The sequence below is a fragment of the Nuphar pumila genome, chromosome 5 (genome assembly GCF_984573655.1).
Source record: "Nuphar pumila chromosome 5, dmNupPumi1.hap1.1, whole genome shotgun sequence".
In the NCBI taxonomy this organism is placed as follows: domain Eukaryota; kingdom Viridiplantae; phylum Streptophyta; class Magnoliopsida; order Nymphaeales; family Nymphaeaceae; genus Nuphar; species Nuphar pumila.
Genome location: NC_143253.1, coordinates 52,291,184 through 52,316,395, shown reverse-complemented (window position 1 = coordinate 52,316,395; position 25,212 = coordinate 52,291,184).

The following is a 25,212-nucleotide window of genomic DNA, read 5'->3' as shown; positions in this document are numbered from 1 at the left end:
ACTAACTTACTAACTAATCTAATCAAGAACAACTAACCGAATAATCAAGTAACCAAATAACTATTTTAAACTAATCAAGAAGGCTGACCGAATAATCAAGAATTCAAGATTTAAACTAATAAGAATCAAACTAGATAACAAGAATATCTAAACTAACAACTAATTTAATCTATAAACTAACTAAGTCTTAACAAAATTTAATCTAATCTAATGCAAATAACGAATCTGGAAATAAAGAAACTAAACTTAAAATATCTAAGCTAACTAATTATTCACGAAAATAAAAACAAGAATTGGGTAATAATTATCTAACTATTCTATGCGATTGAAATTAAGAACTAATTGAATCTAACGTAAATGATTAAATCTAAACTAATTGGAATAAAGTATGGCTAAATTAATGAGTTACAACTAAGATTATCTACAGCGATTCACGATTAAGCTAAGAAAGAAAAATAAAGATTAACTACTCTATTAAAAAAATGATAATTGGATAAAAGAATAACTTGGATAATTTAATTTAATTTGATCTGATTAACATATAGACAAAAATTAATGTGGACTGAAAATAACTAATTAAGAATAAAAATAACAATAAAGGATTCTTCTAATTCGGCTAAAATTAATTCATCTAATTATGCAAAACTGATTAATAAATAAAATGGTTAATATCTAACTAAATGCAAGAAGTAAAATTCTGGAATTGAAATAATAATTAACTAACTAATAAAGCCCAGGAAATTAACTGATCTAATTGGCTGAATTAAAAATTAAAATAACTAATTATCTTAAGTATCAATTAACTATTCTAACAAAACTAACTGCTAATTAATGATAATTAAAATTAATCAAAACTAACTAATTTACTAATAAATGAACAATAAAACATGAAATGTTCAATCATTAAACCTAATCTATTTAATGAAATTGCACAATAAGATCAACCTAATTTATTCGGCTAGCAATAAATAAACAAATTACTTTAACTAACTAATTAATCTAATCTATTAATTAAAATTACACACCTAATCAATAATAACTAATTATTTGGCTGAGAAAAGCATGAATTATCAAAAATTAAACTAACTATTTAACAAAATAAACAAGCATCAACTAGATCTAATGATTTAATATTAAAAAGAATTAAAAAGAAATAGCAAACACTAATTGGTCAATATAGATTTTTCTAATTAATTAAAACTAAACTATTTTCCAAAAAAAAGACTTTAAATAAAACTATGCTGAAACTAGACCTAAACTGAATAAAAATAATGCAAATAACAAAAAACCTAAACTGCATGCACAATTTTGATTAAAACAGAATAATGTGCCTTAAAATCAATAAAAATGATAAAAGACTATTTATGCCTAATTTTTATTTATGAAAACATGAATCTAAAACAAAAAAAATAAAACCTAATAAGATATGAGATTAAATAAACTAAACTAACTCAACAAAAATAAAAATAAATGACTAACCAGAACACAGACATGACTTACACAAAATACCTCTAGCTGGCTAGCATATTCAGATAGGGTTTTGACAAAAAATGACTCAAGACTTGAACAAAACACTGTCAAGAAAACGATCAGACCCTAGAATTTGATTCTAGATGCAAAATAACATAAAATATCTGAAACCCAAACCTAAACTCAAAAGAAAAATGGCTAAGACTCGATTTCTTTAAAAAACATATAAAAATAAAAACCAAAAAGTAGAAAGGGGGAGGTAGGCGCACCTCAAGGGCTGCCCAATGATTTTTAGGGTAGAAAAGAGAAAACTTTTACCTCAGATATCAAGCCATATACATCTTTTTGTTGTTGGGATTGCGTTTTTGCTGTAGCACGCCTGAAAATCAAATCGTCGAAGGGGGAGAATTGGTGGAGGAAGAAAAGAGACCGGTCAGTTGTAGGGGGAGATTTCTCGGCCACTGAACGTGATGGTAGATGGTGGTTTGCACCAAATCCGAGTTGGAAGCTTCTAACTATGGTTATCTGCAACAAATATGAATCCAAACAAGAAAAAGAAATATGAATACTATAGAAAAGAAGAATATTAGAAATCACAGAAAGGAGCAAGAAGAAAGAGGAAAGAGGAAAGAAGAAAAAGTATAGAAAGAAAAGGGAAACAAGGGGCTAGAGAAGGTGGCGTGAAACCCTCGGCAAAGACACCTAACACATGCTGGACGTCCCCCATTTATAAAAACTAGTTTTTCTAATTCCAAAAACAAGCTTTATAAAAATTATTTCTAAACTACCACCTATGATTTTCTAAAAATTTTTAAAAACACCCTGCACCACTTTAAGAATGACTTTTTGGATATTTTCACGTATTGGATATTTGGAATTTGGTTCAAATGGAATATGTATCAGGTTTGAGCTCTCTTATGCACGGTTTTGGATCTGGTCTAGATCCAATTCACATCAGTACATATCCAATTTTCCAAAAAAGGCTCTAATTTTCTTGTTTTAACTCATATTCTGATGAAATTCGAACCGAAGCTCCTTTGTATCTAAAACAATATAAACACATATACTTAAGCTATAAAAACACATATAAATGTATAATTTTATAATAATATGATATGCATTTCATGAATTATCAAATGCCCCTATGCTTATTTGTTTGCTAGTTCCCAAGCAAACTAAATCTAAACTGCAATGCTAAGAAACTAGAAGTAAACAATGCATAAATTTAAAAGCAAATAATATACAAGTCCTAACTCACATTCGTAGGAATCACGATTGCATTTGACACATGCAACAATCCTTTTAAACCCTTGGGTTACCCCAGTGGGCGAGTAAGGTCTCGTGAGGGTTTGCAGTGATGCTACCCACAAACATCTGTGTCATGCATATGTAAGAATTTTTTTAAAAAAACAACATTAGGCAATTAAGAGGTTAGTTTAAACAAATATTTCATGCACTTACCTTCTCCCAACATATTTAGAGTTTTAACAAGCCTTCACAGTAGAAAAACTTCTCTTTCACTTTTCTAAAATTTGCAATTATCTATGTTTTTTCCTAAGAAGGTCAAATATAATCATGTCATTGCCCATTTATCATCACTTGTATGTTTTATGAATAGTTTTTCACAATTCTTTCTAAGCAATGAATTTTCATTAAGCTCTTGTTATTATTTTTTTTTCCTTATTCAATTTTCCACCTTTTCCTTTTTCTGAGCACTATTTCAATTTTTAGGTTTTTATGACTCATGTAGTGAGCTTTGAGTTAGTGACTCCCAGGCCAGATGACCTTAGGGAACTAGATACCGAGTATCTCTTAAACTTAATTGCTCGAGTTACTAGACCTTAAACTTTAATAGTTATGTATCGTCCTCTTCGAGTCATCTGCAATGTCTACATCTCTTTGGCTCTCTACTAATCTACGTAATGGGCTTTCAATCCGGTGGCTCCCAAATGAGATGGCTTTAGGGAACCAGGTGTAAAACACCCCTCAGGCTCTACATGCTCGAACCAAATAGGCCATAGTTATTGAGTAGACGAAAAAGTGATATCCTTGGTTGTCCTTTGCAACATGAGAAACAAACACTTTAACTTATGTATCAACTCAGCTACTAAGGAACAACCAAGATATCAAACAAACTAAATGCATGCTCTTTTTCTTTATATTTTTCACTTGCTTAGTTTTCCAAAAACAAGACTAAGCATATTCATACGTGTGATTCAAAACAAACTCTAACATTCATATGCAATCTTTTCTTTAAAATCCACATAAATAATCACCCCATTTAGATTTGTTTTAGTAAATTTTTTTTACATGGGGCTTAAAAATCTCTAAAATGTGAGATCATGTAAAAACATTCATAAATGCTTAAACTTGTTTCTCAAAAGCCTGATTTTATGAGTTTTTAACAAATGCATGGACAAAAAAAATTGGGGTGTGCATCTCATACCCTCTCTCATGCCTGAATGATAGTATCCCTAGTGACATACAATAATGCAAATAAGTAGATGCTCATGCACACCTAAGAACATAAAAGAAGTAAATATGGGAGGAAGGAAAGATACAACCTGTTTATGCACAAAGCCTCTTGAGTTGATTGTTGCTTCGTCCTTTCATCACCACCATGTATATACTAATGCATGAATTTCTACTGGTCTGAAAAATAATATGCTTATGTAAAAGTGCCCTGTGTTCTGTAACTCATAACACTAAAACATAAAAGATTAAAGTATATATGCATGACAATCTAATCAAAAGAAAACAAAAATGAAAATAAAATAAACAATCTAATTCTACTCTTACTCTATATATATGGTACAAGATTCCTGCTCAAATTCTATTCCTCTGCACGATCCATGACCTCACACTCTTCTGCCTGTGAGCCATTTGAAATACAACGCTTGAGTCTTTGCCCATTGACTTTGAAAACGAATCTAGTGTGAGGGTCGTACAGGGTGACAACACCATGTGGGAAAACTTCCTATACCACATAAGGTCCATCCCACCTCGATCTAAGTTTTCCTAGAAAGTGCTGAAGAAGAGAGTTGAAAAGCCATACTTTCTGACCAGGCTCAAGCTCTTTTCTGATAATATGCTTATCATGAAATGTTTTGGTTCAAGCTTTATAAATCTTCACTCTCATATGCATTATTTCGTAGCTCTTCGAGCTCACTAAGCTCTAACTGTCGTTCCTTGCCGGATTGGGCATATCAAAGTTAAATTTTTTAATTGCCTAGTAGGCCCTATATTCTAACTCGACACAGAGATGACATGCTTTTCCAAAATGTAAACGATACAATGACATGCCAATAGGGGTCTTAAAGGCGGTTTGGTAGGCCTATAATACATCGTCAAGGCACTAGGGTCAATCCTTTCAGTCTGGCTAAACTATTTTCTCAAGAATCCTCTCAATCTCCCTATTCGAGACCTCTACTTGTCCACTGGTTTGAGGATGATAAGGAGTGGTGAACTTATGATGCACAAAGTACCCTCTCAAAAGAGAGGCAACCTGTACATTCCTAAAGTGCTTGCCACTATCACTAATCATAGCTAGTGGCATACCAAACTGACTAAAGATATTGTGCTTAATGAACTTAAGCACTACTTTGTGGTCATTGGTCTTGGTTGCCACTGCCTCGACCCACTTGAAAACTTAATTGACCGCTACAAGAATATAAACATTTCCAAATGATGACAGAAATGGGCCCATAAAATTAATACCCAAAACATCAAATATCTCAACTACAAGTATGGGGAGCAAAGGCATCATATCCCTCTGGGACATGTTCCGTGACTGCTGGCATCAAATACAATGCCTATAAAAATCATGGGCATCCTTGTGGAGGGTAGACCAATAAAATCTAGACTGCAAAACTTTGATTGTAGTTATTTGACTACTGAAATGTCCTCCACAAGCTAGAATATAACAAAAATTAAGGATAGACTAATATTTCCCCTTTGTGACACACCTCCTAATTACCTGGTTTGCACAATATTTAAATAATTCTAGTTCATCCCAGTAATAGTACTTAACCTACAATAAGAATCAATCTCATGCTTACCCCAATGTGCAGGTAACTGTCTGGTCACCAAATAGTTCATGATATTGGCAAACCATGGCAACTGCAAAGATTCTACTGCCATAATATGCTCATCGGGAAAAGAATTGCTGACTGGTTTATGATCTATTATGGAATCCATAATCAGCCTAGAAAGATGGTCAGTTATTATATTCTCACTGCCTTTCTTATCTCGAATCTCAAGATCAAACTCCTGTGGTAGCAAGACCCACTGTAAAACCTGTGAAATTTCAATAATTATCAAAATAAATAAATATTACCATTCTTGGAAATAAATACGATAAAGTGATAAAGAGTCGATCCAATTGGATCTTGTATCCAAACTGGATCAAATGGATCCAGGATTTTGGATTCGGATACGATGTATGGATTCAGATCTTGGATGGATCTGAAACCTGATTAAAATCCAAATTTTAGTTTTCAATTACAACTAAATTTTCAAAGCACTTTTCTAAAGTTTCATCTCTTGCGAATATCGCCCTCGTTATGACCATATCCGATTGATATACGCTTTCCAGTAATTCACATGAACTAACGAGGTTTTTTCCTCGTTTGGGTCCCAAATTTGGGGATTTACTAGTCTTATATATTATGAATTTGACTTATGATTCTCAAGAATTGATTCCTTATAAATAGTACTCATGTCACTTCGTACATCTTACTTACACGAGTTCAGACCTCGCTCATCAATAAGGTATATATATACATATATTTATATTTTGGAAAAAAAATCCTCGTAACCATACGAGAAATTCCATCTACTGAGACACAACCCATGCCCAAAGGATAATAAGTCAAGAAGAAAGACAAGAAGAGATGTCTCAGGCTCAAAACCCCCGTTTGCGAAAAAAAAAGGTGAAAACATCCATTTCAGGGATTTAGACGGATTGGCATAATGGGATAAAAGAATTTTAGTTGCAAGAAGTGGCATCTAAAGAGGAGTTGGTGTAGTGGTTTGGATGATTGACTCATAGGGAGGATAACTTAGGTTCAATTCCCCTTGGGCGCCAAATGGTTTTGCCAAAAACATTATTTTGGCCAAACATGTCAAAAACGTTAATAGGGGTTAAGTACAATTTCATTGCAAGGATATGCAACGAAATTGATTATGGCACACTGCTGGGGCTCGTTACCCCTTACAGAAGAGGTCCCCAGTTCGAATCCCTTGTGCGCCAGAGAACCTTTTTGCTAAAAACGCCTTTGAAAAAAAAAAATTGTGCCTTTTTAAATTCAAAATGATTTGGAAACCTCCTCATTTAAGAAGGGTTTAAATGAGGAAACACCGGACCATCAAAGGGGGCATTTCAACTTCTTTATTTAAGACCATTAACTTAGGAAAGGGCTGGACGTCTTTCCCAAGTGGGAGGCCCAACCAACCAATTCAAAGAAAAAAAAAACGGTGGACATTAAACCAAATAATTAAGAAAATAAATTTTTTTTGAGGGCTCTTGGATATGAACGGTTGGGGGGTTAGGGTTTACAAGGAGGACCTGGGAATTCACCCCTCCTCTCTTTGGTTTCACGATTCCCCTCAAACCCTTCATCTCCCACGCCTATTCCCTCTCTCATGCTTACCCTCTCCAGCCAGCCGCGTGACCTTGGTCGAGCACTCCACCATTGATCCCAGTGAAGAAGTGGTGCGAGGTTGTCGATCGTTCACAAAAAAGACAAATATCTTGCCTTCGGGGTCACATTTTTTCATGAGGATACTGCTCAAGGGGTAGCAGCAACAGTTTTGATGAGGGTGGCCACAAAATTGATCCACCATCTGATCGAACGATTCCAGTTTTTTTTTTGGGTTTCTAATTCATCGAGAGGTAAGGGCATACTCTCTCTATGCGTGTGTGCAGTACTATGGGTCACCTATACATGTTAGACTAACCGGATGTATGTACAATGATCTGTATATATATTCTTATAACCGGTTCTACATATGTATAATGATGTATAAAAAAAATTCTGTTAGGTCATTCTGTTACCTTGTTAGATATCTGCAGCATTCTGGTATATCCCTTGTAGTGGATCTCATTAGGTCTTGGAAAAGTTCCTTCTTATTTTAAGTAGGAATTGATTGCAAGTCTTGGTCTATTCTCATTTTATTTTTTTGTCATAGATTATACACATTATTGCTATAGAGGACCTCTATTCCTCTCCTATTATTTATAAATTAATGGTGGTGGTTAAACATAATAACGTTGCACTTTTACTGGGTACATAGATTGAAGTTCTATGCATTTGAACTTTTGTGGGATCCTGGTCCAGAAATTTTATTGAAAAAAAGGGGCATGGGAATTGGAGTTAGTTCTTTACAATGCCTGCCATAGTGATGAAAAGTTAGAATGTTGTTGAAATTGAGATTATCTGAGGAATAAACCCATTTGCAACTGGACAACCACAATTATAATCTCAGTTAATTCAAAGAACATTATAATCTTCCATTAAATTCAGAATTTAGTGTTAATAATACTAATTGTGCCATTTTTGTTTTGTATGGCTGAATTCACAACCATCAAGGGATTGTTGCTCCAGTAATATGTTTTAAACTGGAAATTGTATAATAGAAAGTCCAGTATACAAAGAAAGCTTAGGAATAGCATTTGGCATTTGTGGTTTTTTTTTTGGCCAGGACATGGATTGTGCAAATGGTTCATATATTGCCTGCTAGGAGAGCCCATGTCCTAAAGTTGAGTAAAACAATGATGCATCATCACATATGTCTAGGGCTCCTAAATAGACGTCATAAGGTTTTTAGCAGAACTTGCTGCCAAACAAGGAACTAAGAACAATGACACCATTCTCAATAAAAAAAACAGTAATCAACATTAGCCGATTGAGTTATATGACTTCCTTGCATAATGTATTCATGTTTTACATGCTTCATCAGTAAAGTACTTGTCCTGAGGAAAACCAAATTTGATTTTAGTATGCAAATGACGAAAAGACACAAATGAGAAATATGAGTACATTTTTCTTATGTGAATGATCATAAGAGATTAAGCTTTGATAATATATCTACTATAATTTCTAGAAAGTATGACTTATAAAATTTGTAGTACTAATGTCAACTTCTTCATCCATCATGGTCATTGCTATTGTTCTTTTTATATTAGATTTAGCCTTAAGATTTGTATTTCATGAGACTTAAAATTTGAAAGCTTGCTAAGTAGTTGATTGGTACACCTAAGGATACTCAATGACTAGTGTGAATAACCTGCTTGCATGAGGTGTTAGTTGGTGGATCTTGCGATTGTGCCGATCAACCTACACGATCTGTATGCACATCATTGAACCAGTCAAAATAAATAAATAAATTCCAGATTTCAGGTAGTCGCAACAAGTGTGACTCCACTGTGAACAAAAACCTGTCATGGAATTCATGATAGTCACATTACAGTACATGTGAACCTACAACTGCCATTGAATTGATATAACTATCATGAAGTAGCATATGCAAATTCTCGGAGTATCATATAGAAGCACTTATGAAGAGTCATATGACATGAGGGTGTACGAATAATGGGGTACAAAAGTGCACACCCTTGCCTAGAGAGAAAATAAAAATACTGAATATCAAGCATACATACATATATATATATATATTACAAATATATATTACAAATATATATTACAAATAAAAATATATTTAGAGGTCCCAACGGCCATTGCCAAGTTATCACAAACAATGAGTGTTAATTTGGCACACATGATTGAATATTCATACGTATCAAGAATTTGCAATCTTGACTATGACACAGAGAAAGGTGAAAAATATGATAGTATAGAGTATCATTTTCTGCGATGTGTACAAATCTACTATCTAAATTTATGACTGTCAGTCTGCAAATCTACTATGAAACTGAAGCTGCCATAAGATTTTCTAGTGAAATATGTGTTACATCTGAGATTCACTAAAACACACATACTCAGAATGGGTTTGAGAATTTCTAGTATGTAGTTACATTAACTATGATAAAAGCACATTGTAGTACACATGTTTAGATAGCATGATGAATTTAGTATATGCTTATATAAAAAAAAAGGGGATGTTATAGGTTGATGAATATGACAAATGAATATGGTATCCATGACGTATTCATGGTGCACTAAGTTTTGTATGTGGTTGAAATTTGAAGGTTGCGACAAATGTTTCAGTGTATGAACCGTCGGTTGTTAAATGCATATTTTTTTAATTGCACAAATAAGAAATACTCCAAAGGGAACAATAGTACAAATTGAAACTGAGCATGTCAAATCCTTGTGATGCCATATGGGCACCTATGATGCTATGTGAATTGCATATATTTGAATTATGATTTCATGTTATGACATGTTTACGTGCTAGTGTGTTTTGCAAAAGCTTGCATAATAAAGGACATTTTCATGCCATGATCATATGAAAGCTTAAAAAAAATTTGAGCTTCAGCTTCGCATAAAGTTGATAGTGTCATACGAGCACTTATGAATTGTTAAAGTTGAGTTATGCCATGTTGCGACATAACTAGTGGGGTACAAAACGTACACCCGAGCTCATAACTAAAACTTTAAATTTGTTGAATGTATAAGTACTCGACTCAAAGTTGAGCCAAAATTCTGAGAAATTATGATTGTTGCCTATTGGGCATATAATGGGTAATGTGCATACATTGAGATCACCCCGAGTGTGGGTTGGGATGTTAAAAATCTCCTGTGGTGCAATGACTTAAGAGTTCCAGCTCTCTTAAATTCTGGGATATCAAAACGTCAGCCTGAATCCCAATGGGATCTCCTAGGCTGTAGGTTATCTCCCCTTTCTGGACTTTGTTCATGTGCATCGAAGTCATCATCTGAATCGTATAACTGAGTTTTACGAGTTCCACAATAACTGTGCAAGCTCCTCTCATCACGTCGATTGTTAATGTAAGACCCATAATTTTTTTGAGAAAATGCAATGTATGATATGATTCAGTGATGAAAATTGCTTGCATTAATTACGAGGTTTTTGCATATAATTATATATTATATACATATATATGTATATGTATATAAAAATGAATATATGAGGCCCAAAATTGCATAAATAAGATGTGCAAAGTGTTTTGAAGGCAATCTATGATACATTAATTTTTAAGAACCCTAAATTAAACTCATAATATATAAGATTAGTCAAACCCTGAATTTGGAGCCCAAATGAGAAAAAAACCTCATTATTTCATGTGAATTAGTAGAGAGCGTATATCGATAGGGAATGAGTCATAATGGGAACAATTTTTGCAAGAGATGAAAATTTAAAGATGTGCTTTGAAATTTTAGTTGTAATTGGGAATTTAAATAAGAATTTGTCTTAAAATTTTTGTTGAAATTGAGTGTGTAAATAAAACTTTTTGGTTTTGGCCTTGGGTTCGACTAGGGGGGGGGGGGGGGGGGTGACCCAAGCCCTTGGTCGACCCCATATAGGACGTTAGAGGCCTTGGTAGACCAGCTGGTCACGTTGACCAGGCTGGGCGGTGGCATTCTGGTAAGAAACACTATAAAAAATCTGTGGATTAGCGACGACCTAAATCCGTCGCTAAACAGTTTACCAACGGATTAGCGTCAGATTAACGATGGATAGCTTCTATCGCGAATTTTTCGATGCTAATTAGCGATGAAATATATCTATCGCCTGTTCCGTTGCTAACTTGCGATGGATTAACGAATGTCAAAATTTGTCGCAAGGTCGTCGTTACTCTGTGGAGGTTTGGTTTTGCGATGGATTTCTAGTTGTTGCTAATCCGTCGCTAAATTCAATGTCTACAGTAATTAGCGACGGATATATCCGTCGCTAATCCATCACAAAAAAAAAAAAATTAAAACAAATATTTGAAAATTAAATATTAAGAAAAAATTTCTCGTGATACAATTTATATTTCCTGTACAATTTATATTTCTTGTGAATAAAAAACAAAGTACACATCAAAATACATATAAAAGGAAACTGAAACAATTAATCGATCCACTATAAAATTCGCAATTTCTAATTATTTACAATTCAACATTTACATTTTTGAAACAAAAAGAAGGTAGAACAAATTCAACACATAAATCTAATCATTGCCAAGATTTTGTGCATCCTCTTGTTCAATGTCTCGATTTGTCCCTTCAGCTCCACTACGCTGATTATCGCCAACAACCTACACGAGAAAAGAAATGTTAGTATTGATAAAAAAAATATACTGAAATAAATTATACTCTATATGTGATTCTATCATGCTCATATGTGTTCTAAGGCAGTAAAAAAACTTTATACATGATTCTATCATGCTCATATGTGTTATAAAGCAGTAAAAAAAACTTTATATGTGATTCTATCGTGCTCATATGTGTTTAAAGGCAGTAAAAAAACTGTATATGTGATTCTATCATACTCATATGTGCTCTAAGACAGTCAAAAAGTTGTATATGTGATTCTATCATGCTCATATGTGTTCTAAGGCAGCAAAAAAACTTTATATGTGATTCTATCATGCTCATATGTGTTCAAAGGTAGTAAAAAAACTTTATATGTGATTCTATCATGCTCATATGTGTTCTAAGGTGGTAAAAAAACTTTATATGTGATTCTATCACGCTCATATGTGTTATAAAGCAGTAAAAAAACTTCATACGTGATTCTATCATGCTCATATATATTCTAAGGCAGTAAAAACTTCATACGTGATTCTATCATGCTCATATGTGTTCTAATGCAGTAAAAAAACTTCATATGTGATTCTATCATGCTCATATGTGTTCTAAAGCAGTAAAAAAATTTCATACGTGATTCTATCATGCACATATGTGTTCTAAGGCAGTAAAAAAACTTCATACGTGATTTTATCATGCTCATATGTGTTCTAAGGCAGTAAAAAAACTTTATACGTGATTCTATCATGCTCATATGTGTTCTAAGGCAGTAAAAAAACTTCATACATGATTCTATCATGCTCATATGTGTTCAAAGGCAGTAAAAAAATTGTATATGTGATTCTATCATACTCATATGTGCTCTAAGACAGTAAAAAAGTTGTATATGTGATTCTACCATGCTCATATATGTTCAAAGGCAGCAACAAAACCTTATATGTGATTCTATCATGCTCATATTTGTTGTAAAGCAGTAAAAAAACTTCATACGTGATTCTATCATGCTCATATGTGTTATAAGGCAGTAAAAAAACTTTATATGTGATTCTATCATGCTCATATGTGTTCTAAAGCAGTAAAAAAATTTCATACGTGATTCTATCATGCGCATATGTGTTCTAAGGCAGTAAAAAAACTTCATACGTGATTTTATCATGCTCATATGTGTTCTAAGGCAGTAAAAAAACTTTATATGTGATTCTATCATGCTCATATGTGTTCTAAAGCAGTAAAAAAACTTCATACGTGATTCTATCATGCTCATATGTGTTCTAAGGCAGTAAAATAACTTTATACATGATTCTATCATGTTCATATGTGTTATAAAGCTGTAAAAAAACTTCATATGTGATTCTATCATGCTCATATGTTTTCTAAGGCAATAAAAAAACTTTATACCTGACGGGCACCGGAGCTCATGTTGAATGCAGACAAAGTTCCTCTGTCTTGAAAAAAGTTGCACAACTCATTACAGATAATGTCGGGAATGACTTCATTTAAAAAGCACTGCATTTTTTCCTCAAGACGTTAACAAACACCATCCCAAGACATAGCAGGATCATTAAGACGTTGAGAGTTGATGCTGGCGGGAGAACTCTGTGGGCCCGGGCTTCAGGAGGCAATGACTGGTGTGGTGTTCATGTTACTCCCAAACCCTAACACACGACCATTTTTGGGTTCACCGGTTGCAGTCACCCATGCTGCAGGATCAAAAGGTGGATGCTGAGTGGAGTCATCACCATATCGCTGTGCCATTTGCTGCTCGTATGACTCCTACAATGTAATGATTACAATATGAATTAATAATTAAGAATTATAATGTTTATGATAATGTAATTCATAGTAACTCATATGTATTATAATGTTTATTAATAAAATAAATACATACCATTGTTGCTCTCGCCTTCTCTGATACGAACTATCTCGTGGTCTTACGTTTATGTGTTTCAACAAACACATCCTTGTATGGCACAATGTCTCCTTTTTCTGCTTCCTGCGAAGTGAAATGATAAAAGATTTAGTTAACAGGTTTACAACAATACTTATAAAATTGACAATATATATATTGATGAGTTACCATTTTCTTCTAGTGGCTCCCAAGAGTCCTAGATCCACCTGTGTGTAGATGGGCTTCGGGCATTTTCGCTCGATTTTGTGCATCCTTCGCTGAGCGGTTTTGAAATGCATCCCCAACTTACTTATCACACATTGCATCCCAAACATCTAACCTGATAGTAATAGGGCCATGGCTCTTTCACTTTAGTGGATCATCTATTTCGCCAGGTGCTTTTTTTTCTGCAGTTTTTATATTGTGCAGTATATCTGCAAATCGATTGGCAGCCACCCTCTGCCACACATTCCTTGCATCATGTTCCTTCATCGTAGTCGTGAAGCGATTCGAAGCCTATATATATTTTTAGAAAGTTAGTAGACATGACTATAACAAAAAATTAAATATGAAACATATTAACTATAACAAACAACTGTATACAGTGAATGAGGACCACAATCTGTCTATCACTTCTTTTGGATACTCTTTCCATTGAGCGACCGGTCCTGGTAGATGTTGAAGAAGTGAATTCCTAATCTCGCGTACTACTTCTTATGGCTCAAACCTCGTGCTGCAGATGAATTGGTACATAATAAATATCAATATAAAATATTTATAAGATATGCAATAAGTGAAAATGAAATACTTACGGTCGATTATCAATATACACTATTCAAATGAGTCTTCTTGTGCCAGACTGAGAAGACTCTGTATCTTGTGTTAGCTCCTGACTTGTATGATCAACTGGTATAGGTGGGTCATGTACAGGCGAAACATCATCTGTAAAAAAATACGTTAGAAATTCACAGAATGGACATTTCAACTAATCAAGTATCCAATTAGTTAAATGATATACCTATCAAAGGAGCCCGTGAAGATGAAGGCTGAGCCTGACTATCACTGGATGAACGACCACTGTAACCTCCACGAACTATATTCTAACAAATAAAAAATGTCATGCAATACATTCAAATTGTTTCAAATCATTCACATTAAGTATTTCAATATATTCAAATAATTCAAATCAAGTATTGCAATACATTCAAATCATTCACATCAAGTATTGCAATAATACATTCAAAATATTCAAATCATTCACATCATATATTGCAATAATACATTCAAAATATTCAAATCATTCAAATCAAGTATTGCAATAATACATTCAAAACATTCAAATCATTGTAATACATTCTATACATTCAATTAATTCAAATCATTCACATCAAGTATTGCAATAATACATTCAAAACATTCAAATCATTCACATCAAGTATTGCAATAATATATTCAAAACATTCAAATCATTGCAATACATTTCTATACATTCAAATCATTCAAATCATTCACATCAAGTATTGCAATACATTAAAAACATTGTAATACATTCAAATAGAGGTTTGTATTACAAGATTTTGCTCACTAGCTCGAGAATTCTTTCTCATCACTTGTTTGACTTTCATATTCTTCTTCTTCTTCATCTTCTTCATCATCTTCTTCTTCTTCTTCATTGTTTGCCCATCTACTTGGTATATCATTTGGATCACATTCTTTTATGAATGTTTCATCGACCAATGGCGATATGACATGCATATCATGCGCAATATCGTGACCATAAGAGAAGTCATAGATATCATTTGATTGATAGTAATTACTCTCTTCAGTTAACTTGTCTTCTTGTAACTGATCATACTGAGGGTATAGTTTGGACTTCACCTTGCAAACTGCCCACCATTTATTTCTATTTGACTTTTTTGTACTCGAATATGAAGTATAATAAACTTGTTGAGCTTGCGAGGCTAATATGAATGGTTCATATGTTCCAAACCTTGATTTATGATTCACTTCCACAATGCTTGAGGCTTTGTCGACTCTTGTTGCAGTTAGATCAAACCAATGATACTTGAATAAAGTTATCCTATTATTTATGCCTAAGTAAGTCAACTCCATTATTTGCTCTATAACACCGTAGTAATCATGTTTATTTTCACCGTAGCTGCTAGCCTTGACACACACACCACTATTCATCATTGATTTGTTTATATCATAGTCTTTTGTATGGAATCGATAACCATTTACGATGTACCCATTATAACATTACACAACTTTGGTTGGACCATTTTGTAAATCACATATTCATTGATCTTTAACATCACCATGATAGATCTACACACAAACATAAACAATGATTGTGATCACGACCAATTAAGTAACTTAGTGTTGTTTACAAGTACACAATTTATGTGAGCGTCCTTACCAACTCTTTCAACCACTCTACAAACTTAGTTTCACGTTCTTTTTGTACTTCTGCATCAGTGAGATGTGAAACTTCTCTTCGCAACTCCATATCAAATCGTCTGCAAACCACAAATACTTATATTACCAAACCATGTATGCACGTATAGCACATAAAAGGATTTAGAATTGTGTTGTGGCTACATATACTTACTCGATGTATGGATCGATCACTGAGCAATTAAAAAGAATATAGATATGTGTTGCGTCTTGCTCTCAATCTGCCAAGAGTCTTGATCAGCAACTACCAAATGCATGCTCAAGTGATTGAAATATCCACGGGTTGTCATCTACAGTTACTTGTTCTCCATCATCGTTACGAAACAAACATGTGTAACGTGTTGGAATGTGCAGTTCAAAGTACATAGATGAGAAATTTGAAATCTCTTTTAAAGTGTGCGCCTCCCAAATAGAGCCTTCTACTCTTACTTTATTACGAACCTTTTTTTTTGGGTCAAACATGCATTTGTCAAAAATATACATTTCAAATTTGAAATATCTGTCATTGAAGAGACAAATATAAGAAAACATATACCTTTCAAATGGGTACATCCACCGATATTGCACATGACTACCAACCCTTAGTTCATATGGCAAATGTATGATCAAATGTTCTATAACATTGAAAAATGCTGGCGGAAAAATCTTTTCTAGCAGACAAACAATAATGATGATAAAGTCCTTGAGATTCTTTACATCAGATATTACAACTTCTGATGCACACAATGTTCTAAAAAATCCACTCAACTCAGACAATACCCCCCATATAGGTTTATCTAACATATCATGGAATGCTAGGGGTATCAATCGTTGCATAAAAATATGACAATCATGGCTCTTCAACCCATATAATTGTCCATCGTCAATCTTCACAGCCCAAACAATGTTAGAGATATATCCATCTGGAAATCTCAACTGCTTCAACCATTGACATATCTGCTTTATTTGATCAGGTCCAAACACGTACCTTGCCTTTGGTTTCAGTACTTTGCCATTATACTCTTTGAGTTCCATTTCTAGTCTTTTACATATTACTTTTAAATCCATACGGGCCTTCAGATTATCCTTTGTTTTCCCTTTAACATTTATTATTGTATTGAACACATTATAAAACACATTTTTTTCTACATGCATCACATCCAAATTATGTCGTATCAATAGGGTCGGCTAATATGGTAGTTCCCAAAAAATAGATTTCTTTGTCCAATTGTGATCCTTCCCAAATCCAAGGAAGGGCGTCAGACTACAGGCATATGTTAATACATCTGGAAAGTATCACAATCTTCTTAAAATCTCTATGCCAAACAATCTTGTGGGTGAACCTTCCATTTCAGTTGTGTCTGCTCGAAATGCATTCATTTATCGTTGTAACGGATAGTCGCTGGGTAGAAAGACACTCAAACCAGCAAGGCTTCCTTTCATGTGTCAATCTAAAATTTTTTGTATCATCCTTGCAGTGCAGACATGCCAACCTCCCATGTATGCTCTAACCAGATAACATACCATATGCAGGGAAGTCACTGATTGTCCATAGAACAATGACCTTCATATTGAAATTTTGTTTTTTATGGGCATCATACGTGGTAACACCGTCATCCCACAGTACTTTTAGTTCATCAATCAATGACATTAAATATACATCAAGATTTTGGCCAGGTGAGGTCAGACTAGGGATCAATAGAGACAAGAAAAGATTTGGATGCTTCATACACAAGCTTGGTGGAAGGTTGTATGGAGTTACAAATACTAGCCATCATGAGTATGGAGTTGATCTACCCCCAAATGGATTAAATTCATCTGTACATAGACCGAGTCTAACATTTCTCACTTCCATTGCGAAGTTCTGATGAGTACGATCAAAGTGCTTCCAAGCTTTCGCATCAACAGGATGCGTGATCATGTCTTCATCATGTTGAACTTTATTTGCATGCCATCTTATGTGTTTAGCTGTCCTTAAAGACATATACAATCGTTGCAATCTAGGAGTGATAGGAAAGTAGCAGAGCGACTTGTATGAAACTTCTTTTGATCTCATGCTACCATTGTCTCTTGTCTTTGGCTTGAACCGAGGATGCCCACATGACATGCATGATATGTTATTTTCCTGATCCTTGAAATACAACATGCAGTGATTTGGACAAACATCTATCTTTTTATACCCCATACCTAGAGCGTTGACCATAACTTTCGCACGATAGAAATTTTGTGACAATTTCTCATCTTTGAGCAACATACTCTTCACAATCATGCACAAACGGTCAAAACATGATTGACTCAAATTATACTCGGACTTCAAATTCATTAGTTGAAGAACTACAGACAAGATAGTGTGACTCTCATAACCGTTCCAAAGTGGCTCATTAGCATCTTTAAGTAAATCATAAAATCTACGAGCTGCATCGTTTGATGATTCTTCATCTACTGCAGTTCTTCCATCAGTAGGACTCATAGCAGAACAGAGTTCTGTTCCTGTGACATCAAATATCAAATCCATATATGGATTATCGTGCACCACATTCACCCATGCATCAAAATTGTTTCTAAATTCTTCTCCATGAAATGTCCAATTCTGATAATCACTCAAAAAACTCTTCCTGTATAGGTGATGTCTGACGCCATGAGGTTCTACAAATCGATTATTCTTATAAATCTTGTAGGGACACCTAATCCGACCTGTGGGTTCCACTGTACTGACACTTGTCATTGCAAATTCAATAAAACTTTCAATACCATATATATATTTATGCGATAACTCACTATCAACTATCCTACGATACATTCATTCACGGTTTGTAGTCATTTTGTTGTATGATGTTACGAATAATATCCTAACCAGTTAAAAGAGAACCATCAGAATGTTATGATGAAGAAAATATCAAATTGATCATGCAATATATGATGTCATACAATCACAAGAATTATGATGCATGCATTGATAACTTAATATTTTCATGTGCAAACTATTCATAACACGATACATTAATTTGAAGCATACTTTCATTATACAATCTCACATGGAAGTCATAATTAATTGAAAGTAACTACATGCAAGCATGAATACAATCACATCAAGCATTGCAATACATGGAAATCATTCATATCAAAAAAATGTCAAACATGTACCTACAACAAACACACTTTAATATCTCGCTAACTACTACCATGTCTAGCATGAAATCCGTACTCCAAAAATAAGAACACTTCTATTCTCATACATTAAAATCATGCTCAACATGATCTCCAAACTCCAACAAAGCAGTCCTAGATATCAACAACTAAGTGAGTGTGTGAACAGTAAAGTGTTGCATCCAATAAATTAAATAACATGTGATGCACTTGTATCACTTACTCACCACGGGTATTTACCCGATTTGCATTGTTTTTGTCACTTACTTAATACGGGTGGCGGAGCACAAGCGGGTTCCGTTGAGAAATCTGCAAGAGACACTGTGTTAAAATGAAGTCACTCCCTGCCAAAAAAAAAACTAAGGCAAGGTCGCCCCCTTGCCGGAAAAGCACGGAGGCGACCCCCTACCCGAATAAAAAAATGACAAGGGGGTGACCCCCTACCCGAATAAAAAAATGACAGGAGGGCGACCCCTGCCAAAAAAATTATGAGGCAGAGGTCGCCCCCCCTGCCAGAAAAAAAAGAGGCAAGGGGCGACCCCCTGCCTGAATAAAAAAATGAGGCACGGGGGCGACCCCCTGCCGGAAAAAAAAAACCATGCAGTTCGCCCCCTCTGCTAGAAAAAAAAAGTGGCAATGAGGCAGGAAGTCAACCCCCTACCGGGAAAAAAAATGAGCGGCAGAAGGGCGCCCCCTCTGCCGGAAAAGCAGGGGGGCGACCCCCTGCTCGAATAAAACAACGAGGCAGGGGGGTCGACCCCCTGCTCGAATAAATAAACAACGAGGCAGGGGGGTCGACCCCCTGCCGGAAAAAACAAAACGCGGCAGGGGGTCGCCCCCTCTGCCAGAAAAAACAAATGAGGCAGGGGGTCAACCCCCTGCCAGAAAAAACAAAATGCGGTAGGGGGTCGACCCCCTCTGCCAGAAAAAACAAAATGCAGGGTAGGCGCCCCTTTGCCGTAGGTAAAAAAAAACTGGGATTTACCTGCGGCGGGCAGAGGGCGATGGGCGGCGGACCGGGGGACGACGGGCCAGGCGGCGGATCGGGGAGTGACGGGCGGCAGACCAGAGGACAACATGCCAGGCGGCAAACCGGGGAGCGACGGGCGGTGGCCGACAGGCTAGGGAGTGCATCAGGCGGCAAAACGGGGGAAGACGGACCAGGCGGAATGGGGGGCGACGGGCGATGGACCGGGGAGTGCATCGGGCGGCAGAGGGTTGCATCGGTCGGGCGGGAGATACGAAACAGAAAAGAGGAAAAGGGGCGCTAATTAGGGATTTACGCGAAAATTAGTGACGGATTTGGCGACATCTTAATTCTGTCGCAACTCCATCGTAAATTTATATGACCCCTTAGCGATGAAATATTTCTGTAGCTAACGTCACCGCTAAGTCGCGATGAAAAACCATCTGTCGCCCAATCCGTCGCTAATCGTTGCATGTGTTGCGACAAAAACGGGCAGTCGCTAAGCTGCCGCTACATAGCGATAGATATAGCGACGAAAGGTTTTTCGTCGCTACATCCATTAATATTACAAATCTTAGCGACGGATAAGTTTTCATCGCTAAATCCGTCGCAAAGTTGCAACGAAAAAAATCTGTCTCTAATATCTGTCGCTAATTGGCATTTTTCTTGTGGTGAAAAATAAGAAATTTTAAAATGAAGGTGTGGATTGGCCAAGTGGGCGGCGCCCATGGCAATCCTGTAATAAACTGGGGTGTCATTATGAGGAGGGGGCGTGTTTCCTAGGGGAGCATGGGGTTGTGCCCCATGGCATTTTTTATAGTTTTCTACATGATTTCAAATGTAGGAAGCCCATAGGGGGCGTGTGAGGCATACTTGAAATATTTCAAGTATGTCATAGTCTTGATGGGTGTGCAACACACCCTAAGCGTCCGATCTAAGGACTTAATCCTAGCCCTTCATTTCAAAAACCCTAGCTACTTAAGGTTTTAAAAGCGAAAAGAGAGGAAAAAGTTGGGCGATTTTCTCTCTCTCTCTCTCTACTCTCCTTCCTCTCTACTTTTCCCTCTCCCTCTCACCCCACGATTTTCATGGAACCCATGAATGGGGGATTCGAGCTCCTCCTTTGAGCTTATGTGTAGTGGTGGGTACCAAGTCGGGACTCCCTTCTACACCACGAGCTTGGGAGTGCGCCTCCCTCTCTTCCGTTTTTGCACGCATCGAAGGTGAGCTACCATTTCACATTTTTTCATGTTTGTGGATTTCGTGTGAGCAAGTTTTCATGTCTCTCTTTTATGCAATGTAGTTGTACGGTAGCATGAAACCACCATGTCTTTTTTTGAATTTTTCCTTTTGTTTTCATTCTGTTTTCCTTCTCGTTTGCATGTTTCGTGGTAGCCTACGGTTCTGCCCTACTATGGCAGCGAATCCAGGCTGCCATGGGGATGTTCGGTTGGCAAGGAGACCGTGGACTAGCCCTATGCCTAGCAGTCTTACCCAGTCGGGCCAGCCCCTTTTGGGTTCGGGTGCTGCTGGCCTGGGCTAGTCCAGGCCGAGCTATGTTGGACCAGCATTGTGTTCTTCTTCCTTTCTTTGACTGGCTGCGGACGTCATGGCCCTTGCTGTTGTTTTGGGCAAGTCCAGGCTGTTGGACGGTGTCCAACATGCGTCACCCCAGGCTGACCACAATCGGTTCAGCTCAGGTCACCTCATTCTTGTAAACACCCCAAATTTTCAACACTCATTTCAGACAACCCTCCTTGTGCAGTGACAACCCTGTTAGGTCAGTGTAGGAGTCAAACCCCGAGTCAGTTTCAGAAAATCACCACTTTACCCATTTTCATTAGGAAAATTACCATTTTACCCCTAGGTCATCCCGGACCCCAGTCAGTTGGAGTCAACCAAGCTCATTGGTCAGTTCAAAACAGTCAAAATATCAGTCATTTCAAGCTCATCTGAGCTCACAATGAACAAATCATTTTCATTTCTGACCATTCCTGCCAAAATGGGATCATTTCTTCAGAAATGAGCTCATTTCTCACTCAAATCTAAGCCAGTTGTCTCTGAGTCAGTCATTCACAGTCAATCATGTTTCTCTGAGTCTAGCTTGAACTCACCAGGAGTTCAAGTGCTCCCGTTTCAGTTCAAAACCATTTCCAAGTATCCAGGAGCCTATTTTAGCTTGTTTCATCTCTTTCAGCTAAAATTGAGTTGAGTTCAGTCAATTGAGCTAGTGTTCGAGCTTCGATTTTAATTCATGTTAGTATTACTGACCTTTGTTCTAGCTCAAACTCAGCTCAAATTCATAATTCACTTCACTCCAGTGACCATTCTGTACCATTTCTCTAAAAATGGCAGCTTTTCTTGAAAATTTAGTCAGAAAGGACAGTTGAGTCAGTGTCTGATCAGTTCATTTGAGTTTTGAAACTCTAAAACCAAGCTCAATCCAACTCATTTCACTTTAATTCAGATCGGACAATAATTTTTAGTGTCACTCTAACCGAGTAGAGTCCAAAATCCATTTCTTAAACCATTTTGCAAATTTTATCAATTTTAACACTTTTTGAACTGGTACAACTGCCAATCGGGGTCTAATCTCCAAATTTCTTTATTTAGGGTCTGCATTTCGCATGTCATTTCTCATCATTTCATATCATTCTCAGCATTTCATAACATTTCATCACATTTGATTTCATTTTCGAAGTCTAGAGCTCCAGTTTTATAAATTTCAATCCAGATTGAGTTTTTAAAGTTTTTAGAAATCAATTTCAAACCCTGGATTTCCAAAATTGATATTTTTACCCCCAGGAGTCTAAATTTGGAAATTTTTTCCCGAGAAAAACAATTTAGATTTATTTCAAACTCAAATTTTCAAATTCTACACTGGATTTGCTTCGCAACGGGGTATTGAACTTCAAAATCCGAGCTTGTTTCAAAAACTGCCAAAAATAGCTTGTTTCGTTCGGAAATTTTCTAAAAAGACCATTTTACTCCTATGATTATCAAAATGAATTTCAAATTTAGAAAGAGTGCTTGCACTGAGATGGCTCCTTCATTTCTATTTAAAAAAAAAGTTTTATCTTTTCCTTTTCTTTCGTTTTATTTTTTTTTAATTTGTTTGTTATTTTTTTTTATTATTTTATTTTCTTTGAGAGGAGGTGGGACCCACAAGGTGGTTGCCCAAACCTCCAGCCCCCTCTCTCTTCCTTTCTTTCCTTTTTCTTTTTCCCTTTCTCTTTCCATTTCTTCTTCCTTTCTTTCCTTTTCTTTTTCTTCTTTCTTTCCTTTCTTTTCTTCCATTTCTTTCCTTCTTCCCTTTCTTCCTTTCTTCCTTTCCCTCTTGCCCAACCATTCACGTAAAGGGTTCTCTCCCTCTTTCATTGTCTCATTAAACCCTAGGTAGAGAGCAATTAAAACCTAAGTTAAAAAAAAAACAAAAAAAAAGAAAAGAAAAAGAAAAGGGCTCTCACGGTTGCCCCTTTTTCAGCCTCTTCTCTCTCTCTCTCTCACCCCTGTAGCAAGCCTTACCTTCCTCCTTAGCAGTGGTTTCAACCACCTCTTTGCAGCCATCTCCACCTTCATCAAGAGTCCAGCCGGCAGCACCTTGCTTCATCATCAACACCTAGCTTTAACCTCCAAGGGCTCTTCCGGCATCTCCACGGCGAGATCGGGTAACCTCAGCTACCCCAGCCACTTCCATCTTCCAGCCACCTCAAGCAAGCACAATACCTCCATCCAACCCGAGCTAATCCAAGGAACATTCAAGAAGAAGATTTTTTTTTCTTATTTCATTTCAAATTCAATGTAACATCAAATGTAATAATTTGGAATAAGAGTTACATTTTCTGCTTAGAATAGGACTGCATTGCATATAGTTTAATTTCTGTAAATTTCAATATTTGATGTATCATTCATGCATATTTTTCCAAATTCACAATGGTTGACATGAATGGCACGTGCACAAGCTCTTATGGGGTTTATAAACTCAGTGAGATTCATATTTATGGTCATAGTCAGAATACGAAGAAAACCAAGATTTATGATCTTCATATTAACCACATTTAGCCTACACTCTTAGGCTAACTTCAAAAATGCACTGCAATTCTTAAAGTTTCAAAAGGATTTCCCAATTCCTCAATTGAAATTCCCTTTTAAATTCATATTCATTCATTCATATCATTCAAATTGCATTGTTTTCAAATTCATTTTCCAATTTCAATTTCAGAAAAATCAATTTTCTTAAGGATTTACCAAGTCTTTCTCAGGATTGGATTTTCTCAAAATCCTAAGTTTTCAAATGACATTTCAAAGAATTTTCCAAGTTCAAATCAAGATTTTCCAATGTTTTAAAATTCTCAAATTTCAAAGTCCCAAGTTTTCAGAAATCGATTTTCTCAAAGATCCAATTTCCTGAGAATCCATTTTCCATTTCACAACATTATTTTCCAATGAATTTTCTTGATTTTCTCAGAATTCTCACAACCATTTTCATAGAAAAGCAAATTCCAAATCTCAAAAAACGATTTTCTCAAGATTCATGTTTTTCTAAGAATTCATTTTCCAATCCATTTTTTTATTTCTAATGAAATTCAATGATTTTCCCAGGAATTCCATTTCAAGGACTTTTCCAATCATTTTCCAAGCATATTTTAACTTTCCAAGCAAACATCATCCTTTCAAAACTTGCATCTTTTCAGAATTTCATAGCACAAGCCTGATTCTTTGTGCATTCTAGAAAAAATAGGGCATAATTTAGATATTTGAGTCAAGTTAAAGCACGCAATTGATCTTTGGTTCAATTACCCCTCGTAAAGGCGCTAGGAAGGGTTGCACCTCGTACCGACAGACATATCTCATTCCACTGAATTTTTCCACAAATTTTCAAAATGGAGGGGAGTAATTTTCAAAAACCATTTTTCAAAACTTTGGTCGAGTTTGATTCGCGAAATTCGTTTCTCTCTCGAAAGAGAGAGGGAAATTTTTGTGATGATAACAGGTTTGGCGATTGTTATCATCGCAAAATTTTTCCTCCCTCCCTTGCGAGAGTGAAACGAATTTCGCGAGTCAAACTCGACCAAATTTTTGAAAAT